At 44.7% G+C, this 11,461-nt stretch overlaps 1 protein-coding gene and 1 pseudogene across 1 annotated transcript in view; one reads left to right on the plus strand and one right to left on the minus strand.

Annotated features, from left to right (window-relative positions):
• The window catches only part of ABCA13 (ATP binding cassette subfamily A member 13), a 557,155-nt gene that overhangs the window by 388,382 nt on the left and 157,312 nt on the right, over window positions 1-11,461 (minus strand). The window lies entirely within an intron of this gene.
• LOC100947813 lies at window positions 3,773-4,015 on the plus strand (annotated as a pseudogene).

An 11,461-nucleotide genomic window follows, 5' to 3' on the forward strand; every position in this document is an offset into this window, starting at 1 on the left:
ACACAGTTACCATTCAATAAAAAAAAAAAAAAAAAAAAAGTCCACCCAAACACAGATACCCTATAGTTAAAGTCTTTTCATTTTTATCTCCTTAGAAGAAATGGCCTGAGTTTTGGTTTAACCTACACACCATCTACTAACTGCTGGCTTTAGAAAGTGGCCTATTTCTCTCTGACTTGCAGTTACCTTTTGTTTAAGAAATAGAGGAAGAAAGGGGGACTGGGTCGCTGCACAGGATATTAGCTCTGGCTTTATTTGTTCTGTGGTAGCCATTATTTTCTTATTTATATCACCTTCTCTCATTCAGACCTTTTGCTTTTTGCTTCAGAGGGGAAGCAGGCAGAGGCTTAAAAAGGCAGTACACAGGATATTCAAAGTAAATAAAAGAAAGAAGTTTCTTTTTCAGTTGCCAGCAGGAGCAAAACCCAGGGAGAGAGTATTCCTTCTCCCCTCAACCCCCTCATAGTAGAAAGAAGTTGCTCCTCCCCATCTTGGATAGATGGACAAATGTGTGGGTGGCTGCATGGGTGGGAGAAAAAGGATGGAAGGCTGCCTGCGGTAGCAGAAACAGGCCCTGTGCCCAGGCTTTCCCAGGTGGAGAACATGGCTGGGCAGGTCAGTCAGAGGGCACATGGCCATGCCCCAGGATGCTGATGCTCTCTGCCAAGGCCTGTGTCTTCAATCTCACACCCAAATCCAGTGGGATATGAAATGACCAGGTAGGGCAGCTCCCATCATAGTTCAGTGGGAAGGGCGCCGGCCACATACACCAAGGCTAGCGAGTTTGAACCCGGCCCACGTCAGCTGAACAACAATGACAACTGCAGCAAAAAAATAGCCAGGTGTTACAGCAGCCAGGTGTACAGTAGTCCCAGCTACTTGGGAGGCTGAGGCAAGAGAATCGCTTAAGGCCAAGAGTTTGAGGTTGCTGTGTGCTGTGACACCATGGCACTTTACCGAGGGTGACATAGTGAGGCTCTGTCTCAAAAAAAAAAGAAATGACCAGGTAGAAAAACTTTCTGGGAGGTCCCGCATACATTTTTGCTCTGTATACCAAGTTCCCAGCCTTTAAGGCAGCAGTTCTCAACCTCTGGGTTGTGACCTCTTGGGGGTCGAACAACCCTTTCACAGGGGTCGCCTGAATACATCCTGCATATCGGATATTTACATTATGATTCATAACAGTAGCAAAATTACAGTTATGGAGTAGCAACGAAAATATTTTATGGTTGGGGGTCACACCACATGAGGAACTGTACTAAAGGGTCGCGGCATCAGGAAGGCTGAGAAGCGCTGCTTTAAGGGGTTTGCTGAGAGCCTCTCCTTTTGACTCTGTCCCTGCAAAACCCAGTTCCAAATCCAGAGGAAAAGTTGGTATCAGTTCCTCCTGCAGCTCCCCTGAGGAAGTCTGTGTGTTTACATGGAAGGTTCATATTGCACAATGCTATTCTGCTCCTCTCCGCTCATACTACCCACTTCTTCACTTTGCCTGAAATTCACTGTGCAGTTAAAGTTGGAGATCAGTTTGTAGCTAATGCATTCTTCTTAATAAGCTGCTTACTTTTCATTTTGTGGACATACCAACATTTAACCAATTCCCTATTGATGCCCAGCTGGTCTCCCATCCAACCCTCATGCTTACAAATAATGGCATAATAAATATTCTTTTTTTCATGTGCAAAAAAAGTGTTCATAATATTAGCAGGAAATCCCAACATGGCCTCAAAGACACATGTACCACAATCATGAACTCCCCACAGCAACGTGTGGGTGTCTCTCTCCCAGCACCTTCCACCAACAAAGTACATCACATTTTGTCCTCTTATTTTGATATGCCAGCTCGTCCTTTAGTATATTATTTGGGGAATTTGCATTTCTCCTTCTATGAGTAAGTTTGAGCACCTCTTCATTCTTTTAAAACCCATCTTGGTTTTTCCCCTTTTATAAACTGTACATTTATAGTCTTTGCTCATTTTCTAAGGTTCTATTTTAATAATTAATAAAAATTTTGTCACATAAAACTCCATTCCCAGTGGACAGGATCCACTGCTCGGTGCTCCGAGAGAGGGAGGAAGATAAGGGCCTCGTGAAGATGTGCAAACCTGAGCCCCCTAGCCCATCACCTCTCCTGGTCGTGTTCTCATCACGAGATGAGACAAGCGTGTAGACAAGCACTTCTAAGAATAAAAACTCAATGCTGATACCACCTTTGTGTGCTCTCCTTCCTCAGGGATGGAATGACCTAGAGAAGCCTAAGGGAGATTTTGAACTAAAGACTCAAGACAAGAGAACCTGAGTGCTGGTTTGGCCACCAGTTGGTTGCAAGGACTTGGGCCAGTTGTCTCAGCTCCCTGGGCTCTGAGTGCTTATTCACAGAGTGGCTACAGCAGTGACACCTGTCACCTGCAGCAGTGATCACAGCTGTTTGTGTGTTCTATGCCCTCCATCTCATGGCTGTTAACATGCATGGCTGCACTTGGATGTGAAGGCTGGGATGATGGAAGCCTGCAGACATCCAATGGCACCACGAGAGCAACACCTGGGCCATCTCAGGGGCTGGACTCTATCTGGTCTCACAGAGCGAGTATATTCACAGGCTGGCTGCTACTGCTTTCCTAGAAAGCTTCTTGTTTACAGGGGATTATATCAAACAAGTCAAGTCATAAAATATAATTACTTCCACTCGGGACAACTCTGCTGAGTTTTGGGAAAATGTTCCATGTCAGACATTTTTAGTTACCTAAGGGCCTCACTCCAGGCTGACACACTTTATAACTTGCCTTCAGACCACGGAGGAGAGGCCGACAGTCAGAAAGCAGCCTGTGGTGAATTCGGCTCCCTCCACAGGACTGACCTGCCTGGTGCTCCTGCCAGCCCCCTTCACCACTGCTCTGCACACACAGACAGGCCCACAGACGCCCAGAGCCTGTGTGGCCTCTGCCTGCATGGCTTATACACTCCAGGTCCAGGCAGCTTCTATTTCACTGGCATTTTTCATTTTTGATAAGATCTTAAAGTGAAGGCTTTTCATTTCTATTAAAGTTCACCATCAGGCTTTATGTCTATTTAATAACAACGTCAATGACCTTGTGTTCCTCTCTAACCTGTGTAACTTCATTCTCATCCTCTTCAAAGGTCTCCCTTTAACAAGTCAGAGTTCTGAGAATGAATGAAACGTATTGCTACACGAAGCCAAAAAAAATGTGGTAAATGTTAATTAGATACTTGGTATCCTGGGTCAGTGATAGTTAAAAAAAAATAAAGTTTATTCTACAGGATCCTTACTATTTGATACTAACACTATAAATATGGCCAATGAAAGGAACCCGTTTGGTGCTGTAGAGTACACCAAATTCAGACTTGAACCATGAGATTCTGTTTACCAGCTAATAGACATAGAAATGTAAACGTCCCCAATTCTTACTAGTCTAATCCATGTAACGGGTCTAACAATGCCTACCTCACCTGCTTCTTGTTAGAAGTAGATGAGAGAAGATTTGGAAAAGTGTCCAGGATGGTCCCAATAACCTTGTAGAGCAGCGGTTCTCAGCCTGTGGGTCGCAACACCTTTGTGACAATGAAAATATGTCGCGGCATTAGGAAGGCTGAGAACCACTGTCGTAGAGTGACTGCCCAATAAAGAGGGGTTTGATCGTTGATCGTTAACACAATGGAATTGTTAGCGTTATAATCCTCTCCCTCAAGCCACCTCCCCCGGCCCTCTCGCGCGGGGCTGTCTCTCTTGATGACCCAACGCTGCCCCAGTCCAGATATGGCTCGTGGACAGCAGAAGATTCAGTCTCAGCAGAAAAATGCCAAAAAGCAAGTTAGACAAAAGAAGAAACAAGGATGTGACCCATAGGCTGCCCCAAAGCTGCCTTAATATTTACCTGCAGTGTCTGTAGGACACAAACATCAGGCCCTAAGACCTTCAGAGCAAGGCTTCAGACCTTCACTTTGAGAGCAAGCATCCTGAGACTCACTTCCTCCAGAACTGGCTGGCGTTCAGGCATAAAGTTGTTTACAGGTGAATTCATCACCTTTGACTCTCCCACCATCTCAGACCTCAGGTAACAAACCTGCAGCTGCTTTTCTAACAAACTGTTGATCAGCAAAAATAAAGGGGCTGCAGAAACACCATTTTTATGCTGTTACAGTTTGAGCTTCGTGCAAAGACGATTCTGTATAAATGTACAGTTGACTCTGATTTGAAAATCTGAAAATCAGACCATCCTTGTTATAAACGTTTTTTATAATTATAATGATGTTGATGTTCATATTGTGTAAAATAATTCCTTTAATAAAGTAGTGCTATGATTTTATAACATCACAGGATAAATGGTTCTAACTTTCTATTTTATTTGCCTTATAAAAATCTAATGAATTTATCAGCTAGAATTGCAAGTAGAATTCTTACCTCCCTTTCTTAGCTAAGTGGCAGGTTCATTAGTTAAACTAGATCAGACACATTCATTAAAATTGTGCACGCCTGTTGATCTGAGTGACTTACCTGCTGCCTTGGAATCTTGCAGCTGCTCATCACTGCCCCCCTCTGATTATTTCCTGCATTTGATGATGGGATATTTAAGCTCACTGTATGACCGGGCTCTAGCTTCCAGCCAGGTGTCCCCTGCTAGATAACTGATAAATTCCTAAAGTAGCTGGATTGTCAGTGAGCCTTTCTGAAAGACTAGGTTCTGGAGCGTATGCCGTATGGAATAGTTAAGTCTGTTGTTTATAACAAAATAAGAAGAACGAATGTGAACTGATAAAGATCTATACTGGACTCTTTGAAAATGCTTCAAGTTCTTTAATTTGAAATTGAAAGATAATTTTTGAAGACTTTTTTGAAAGTTATTAACCACTTGGCCAATTTTATAAAGGAATTTTGCATTAATAGGAAGACTAGAATGACTCGAGTTAATTCCAGCACCCTCTCCTTCCTGTCCTTTCTGAGTGAGATGTTGATTTTAGAATTTTACTTTCCATTTGTTCCTAAAATCAAAACCTTGTACAACATGGCTTAAGTATGAACTTTGCCAGTATGTGCTGATATTCACATTATTTGGATCTCAGGATGGGGAAGTGGGTTTGTTCAAATGAATAAGGTAAATGCTGCCCAATTAAGGAAGACTAATTTTGTGGTTCTTCTAATTTTCCTTTGTCAATTCTTGTGTAAGTGAAACTGCTACAGCTCAGTTTAAATTTTTAAATTAACATACTAGGAAGAACTCTGAAGTATCCCCTGGTGACAGCCCAGAGCTGCATCTCTGACCCTGTGGGCTATAACATTCCTTCTCTCTTGCTGCTGTAACTCACCCTGTGGGCTGTAACATTCCTTCTCTCTTGCTGCTGTAACCCATCCTGTGGGCTATAACATTCCTTCTCTCTTGCTGCTGTAACTCATCACTGCATTTGCTTGGTAGCTTTGCATGCTCTTCCCACCTTGTTTGTCTTCACTATAAGTTTCAAGTATTTCCAAGGAAAAACTTCAGAGCTGACAGTTTCTTGCAACTCTTATTCTTACTTTTGTCTTGTGTATTTAAGTTTTAGGCTAATATCTGTGGTTTCCTACTATGTTGGTTACCAGAACATTAGATTTTTACCTAATTTCTTAGGGTTATTAAAGAAGTTCTGATTAAACAATTTATACATTTTATTTTTTTAATGAATCATTCAACTAACATTTATTGAGCTCTCAATATAATCCAAGTGCATAGGCACCAAACTGACGAATATAAGACAGTCTTAGCCATCCGGAAACCTCCACTTGGCAGGGGCTATAACCACATACACACACAGCCACATCCATAACACCCGTGGGCAGTGCTTTGTGTGGGGTACCACTGGGTTTTTAACACTTAAAAACTTTGATAAGGGCTTGACACTCAATTTATTACATTTTAAAAAGTGCATTGAGCATATGTATGTTTATGTTTAGTAACAAGTCATTTAAAATCATTCACAAGTTTTGGTTTAATTTCTTTCACTTGCTTTATTGACTATAATTCAGAAGGAAAGGTTTTTGTATTTAACCCTTTTTTACAAGCAGCTGAAGACACCATATTTTTAACAAGTATCTCAGTGACGGATAAACAGCTGCACTGATCTCACATAAGACATGTGGGAGTTATTACAATCAATCCCCTTTTTATTGTGGTTGAGTTAAATCTACTATCAGGAGAAAATTACAAGTCTTAAAAATATCCTTGTTATTTAATTTGAAGATTCTTTAACAGGTCACAGCCAAAGTTTATTATAAAACTGTATAGTATTTTCAGAGACTTGATAAAATAGACTGAGAAAGAATCAGTCCGTTTGCATTCAGTATTTTCATTAGTTGCCAAGAGGAATGGGGTTAAGAGTCAACTTGTTCATTCTTTTTGTATGAATATGTAGCCCCAAGTTTAACTGACACTCTGGGGACTCAGCTGTGTGCTGTAATATCTTATTAAAGAAGATATTAAGGAAAAAGAACCCCAGAACTATGAGCAAATGTCAAATTCTCCATCTACCCTCCTCTGTTGCCCAAGATTCAATCAATATCCACACCAGAGAGAAGAGATTGAAAACCAGTCTCTGCCATCAGAACCTGATATTCCGACTCCCTCCCTCCAAAGCAGCTTCCCCACCCCTGCCAGCACTGGGACTCTGTGCCTTCTTCACACCACGATTGGTCCCCTTGAGGGAGAAACTGAGTTTTATTTATATGTGAATTGCTACTTGGAGAATACGTGCAGCAGAAAAAAAAATCTTGGCTTTGAAGTTAAACACACATGGGTTCGAATGCTACCTCTTCCGCTTGTGGGGAAATTGTGACAAGGTTACTTAAATTTCCTTTACCTGAAAATTAAGTATGACAGTTCCTGATTCCCGCTGTTCCTAACCAACAGATGTTAGCACTGTCAGGAATTCTTCTGCAGCATCGCTACTTCTAATTCTATTCCACTTACGTTTGATAAAAGCTTACACTTACGAACTGATGAGCTTTCCAGGAGCTCTTTATACCCCAATAGTTCCATTTCTCTAAAGTAAAGAAACCAAGTTACAACAAGCTGTGACAGTTATCAATTTACCAGCTCATAATTCACAATTTACCCTACGTTGCCGGTCCTGCAGTAATGAAGATGGGCCTTTTAATCATCCTGTTTCACCACCTGACACAATGTTAAGATTTGCCGGTAGAGGGCGCTGTGGGGACAATAAAGGAGCGGGGAGTTTCTCTTCCTGACTCCAGCGTGCACTTCACGGAGGCTGCGCAGATCAAACCCCTGGCTTCCCCCTTACCTTGCTCCTCTAGCGCTGGGCTCCTCCGGTGAACACAGCAAGTACAGCACCTTTCCACGGGCACCATTCACAGCATCCCAAAGAGTGTTTTCCCAGGAATGCTGCCGGTGCAGCGTGTCCCTTTGGGTGGCTTTTCCAGGCATGCTTTTTTCTAGCTGTGCATAGTTGAGAAGTGCAGGACTTCTCCGGGCACCCCCCAGTGCAGATTCCCAGCAAGGACCCCAGTGTGGCACCTCAGCAGCTTTCTCCACCAGCCAGTGACGCTCTCTCCAGTGGAGTCTGGGCAGCAGGCATGGTGGGGAGGCCACTTCTAGTTTCGCAGCTTCCCCGGGTGTTCTGCCCCAGTATCAGGGGCAGCAGCTGCCCCCTGCGTCCGCCAGTGGCACGCTTCTCAGAGTTCTCTTCACTGTTACTAACCTGTTACTCCAATGCCTTTCTACAGTAATAATTATTTATATTAAATGTGGCCTATTTTCTCTTTTCTGCTTAGCCCTTGATACACTAATAACATAATGGACAGTGCTCAGAAGATAACAGTAATGCAGGTGCCATGAAAAGAATGAAGAAGAGAAGGTCATGATATTTCTTAAATATGTCAAGATCGGTTTTAAACACAGTCTGATATTTTAACAAAATTAAATAAAAAACAAATTATTGTGATGTGGAGTTGCCAAAGGCGGGAAGCCACAGGAACTAATCGTGGGGTTGGGGGAGACTGGGGTAGGGATGCCAGTTGATCCTTGGGTAAGGCAGGGCTCTGCCCCACATCCAGGACAACCTCAATCACCAGGTGCGTAGCTGGGCAGGGAGCACCTGGTTCTCACTCCTTGGCTCACATGCCCAGGACGAGGCCCTGTTGATAGAGTTACCTGGACCACAGGGAGAACTAGAATTCAGCCATCACAGCTGAGCTTTCCGCCACCAGCTGCAAGCCATCGCAGTCTGCAGAAACTTGCTCAGGCACAAATTAGTAGCCTCCCACCTCCCACAAGGGTAGGTATGTATCATGTCTGCTCCAGTAACTTTGGAGCCAACTGTTGTCAGAATAAAAGAGATGTTCTTGGCTCTCTGAAAGAGGAAGCCCCTAATGACCAAAGCAAATGAAAGTAGGAGTAACACTTAGCTCAGATTTTAGGGGAAAATTTTAATTAAGAGAGCAACTTGAACCACATCTTGTCCTCCTCCAACTGGCCTTGAAACAAAAAGCTTCATACATCAATGCAATTTAATAAGTTTTTAAGCAAATGCTATGCTGCCTATCACTGAGCCAGGCATGTAGTTTACACAGATGGGTGAGATTTAGCCCTGCCCTGGAGAGTTCAGAGGGATAAAATTCCACCATGTAGCAAACAGCCTCAAACCAACAAGGGGAGGAGGAGTCAGGGACCTGAGGAAACAAACCCTTCTGACCCCCCCCCCCACTGATATGCAACCACTTAAGGGCATCTGAGGTTCAGTGGCCCCCAAAGGCAGGTGTTTGCTGAAGAATGGCTCTGCAGCTGGTTCCTGTGTGCCTCTGGCTTATTTTCTTAGTATTCAGCCCTATGTTCACGCAGTAATTAGCAAACTAGCCTCCCTTGGGTTACTATTTTCTATGTGATTCCATAATCAGCTGCAGAACCATAAGGACAGGGTTTGTGAGTTTCATAGATGGCTCCAATTATTTCCATTTCCAAGTGGTAAAAGACAATTTACAAGAGGCAGTGTTGGGGGCTGAATTGTGTCCTCCCTGAATTCATATGCTAGTGCGAGGCCTCAGTGCCTCAGAATGTGACTGTATTTGGAAACAGGGTCTTCAAAGATCCTATTTAAAGAGGCAATTAAGTTAAAATGAGGTCACAGGGTGGGCAGTCATCCAACATGACTGGTGTCCTTAAAGAAGAGGAGATGAGGTGCGGAGGGACGACCATGTGAGGACATGGGGAGAGGACGGCCGTCTGCAAGCCGGAAGAGAGGCGTCAGGAGAAACCAGCCCTTCCTACACCTTCATCTCAGACATCGAGCCTCCACATGGTGATAAAAATAAATTTCTGTTGTTTAAGCCGCCCTTTCAGTGGTGCTTGGCTCTGGTAGCCCCAGCAAACTTATATTGGCGGTATATCAAAGACTTCAAAATAATGAGCTTGACCTGAATTCCAGCTCCACCATTTGCTAGGTACGTGACCTGGGACAGCTTAACTTTTCCTCCTTAGCCTTAGTTTAGTTAAGTTCCTATCTGTATACGGGGGATAATGTGAGTCCCTATCTCCAGTGGTGGTTGTAAGGAATAAATGAGTTAATCCATTGAGGTGCCTGGCCAAGAGTGAATAAGGACCCTAGTGACCACAGGAGAGCCCTGTCCTTGACGGCACTTAGCAATGCTAAACTTGGGCCAAACTACCGCCGACCCATTCCAGGCACAGCTGCAACCATGACAGAGGAGCCTCTGGCCTCTGGGAGGGACAAAGACCTCGGCACACGGTTTATTCTATTCCTGACATAAGTATTTGACACGGAAACGTCTTTGACTCGAAAGAGTACAAGAGGCAGGTCCTCACTGTTCTTTAACGTAGTAAACAGCCATTTGCCATTTGTATTCTCAGTACTTTTCCGGGCACACAAGAAAAGTTATCAGGGAGACTCATCACCAGCTCCTGCCCTTCAAGGGGCTTCCATATAGTAGGACATAAACAATTAGCAAAGACGCCCACAAATGAACAAGATAATTGCATGTAGTGATAAAAGTAGGATAGCCGCTTCATTGATAATCTCCAGAGATGAGAAAAACCCACATGCCCTTCAGCTGGTGGCTGGGTGAACAAACTGTGTGTCCACACCTAGGAATACTACTTGGCCATAAAGAGGAGGCAACTGTTGAAAAACTGAAAAACACAACAACCTGGGCCAATCACAGCCCCTCTATTGAATAATAGAAGCCATGGTCAAGGTTACAGACTGGCGCTTCTGACAACCCTCTGAGACAACCAGAGGTAGGACCGAGACCCTTGCTGGAGGCCTAACACAGCCCCACACAACCATCCTCCCCTCCTGGAACAAAGGCCACAAAGGACCTAGCTAGCCCTGTCTCAAAACTCCACCCCGAGAGATGCTCACTCACCAAAATCCTCTAACAAGCAGCACCCCATCTTTGGCTGGGTGGGTCCCTGTCCTTCTCACTAACCCTGGCCTGAACCCCTCTGTTCTCTGGTTTGGTCTCTAGTTTCCTCTCCAGGTATGCTGCCAACAGCAACCTTTCAATTTTCAGCTCATGGCTTCCCCCTCAGCCCACGGCTATTGCTGCAGCCCCCTCTACCAGGACGGGAGAGCCAGGACACACACTTGACTGAGCTTCCTCTCCTTTTATCCCTCTCCTCCCCTGGGCCACCACCCTTCTTGTCTGCTGGAATTGACAAGCGCTATTGACCCCGCTATTGGGGTTTCTGGTCCTCAGCATCACAGACGTTCTGGGACAGGTAATTCTTTGTAGAGTGGATGCCGTCCTGTGAATTGTAGGGTACTTAGCAGCATCCCTGCCCAACACCCTCTAGATGCCAATTATGCCTGGTACTTGTCACACTAAAAATGTCTCGGATATCTCACATCCTCTGGTGGGCAAAGTGGTTCTGATACTACCCTGGCCAGGACCGCTGGTCACCAGCTCCTCCTCCTTCCTATGGTGACATTCACCCTCCCCACTCTCCAGCTGCAGTGACAGCAGAATGCCTTCACAGTAGTAACATTTTATGGGAGGAGATCCAAAATAACATTCCTTTACTGTTTTCTAAATATTATTTGATGTTTTTCCCAATCCTCCAAACAGCACTGTAAGATAGTTATTATTCAGTCCAGATCTACAAAGGAAGAAAGTGATCATGACAGTGCAAATAACTTGGCTATAGGGAGAGCAGTGTCAGGGGGCTTCTGTGGAGAAGCTCAGGCCATACCCACTTTGTGCAGCTGGAGACCAGACTCTGCTGCTGGAGACCAGAACCTGCTGATGGAGACCAAACCCTGCTGGTGCAGACTGGACCCTGCTGGTGGAGCCTAGACCCTGCTGGTGGAGACTAGACTGTGCTGGTGGAGACTAGACCCTGCTGGTGTAGACCGGACCCTGCTGGTGCAGACCGGACCCTGCTGGTGGAGACCGGACCCTGCTGGTGGAGACCGGACCCTGCTGGTGGAGACCGGACCCTGC

The sequence above is a fragment of the Otolemur garnettii genome, unplaced genomic scaffold, assembly GCF_000181295.1.
Source record: "Otolemur garnettii isolate 467f Iridium unplaced genomic scaffold, OtoGar3 scaffold00123, whole genome shotgun sequence".
Classification (NCBI taxonomy): domain Eukaryota; kingdom Metazoa; phylum Chordata; class Mammalia; order Primates; family Galagidae; genus Otolemur; species Otolemur garnettii.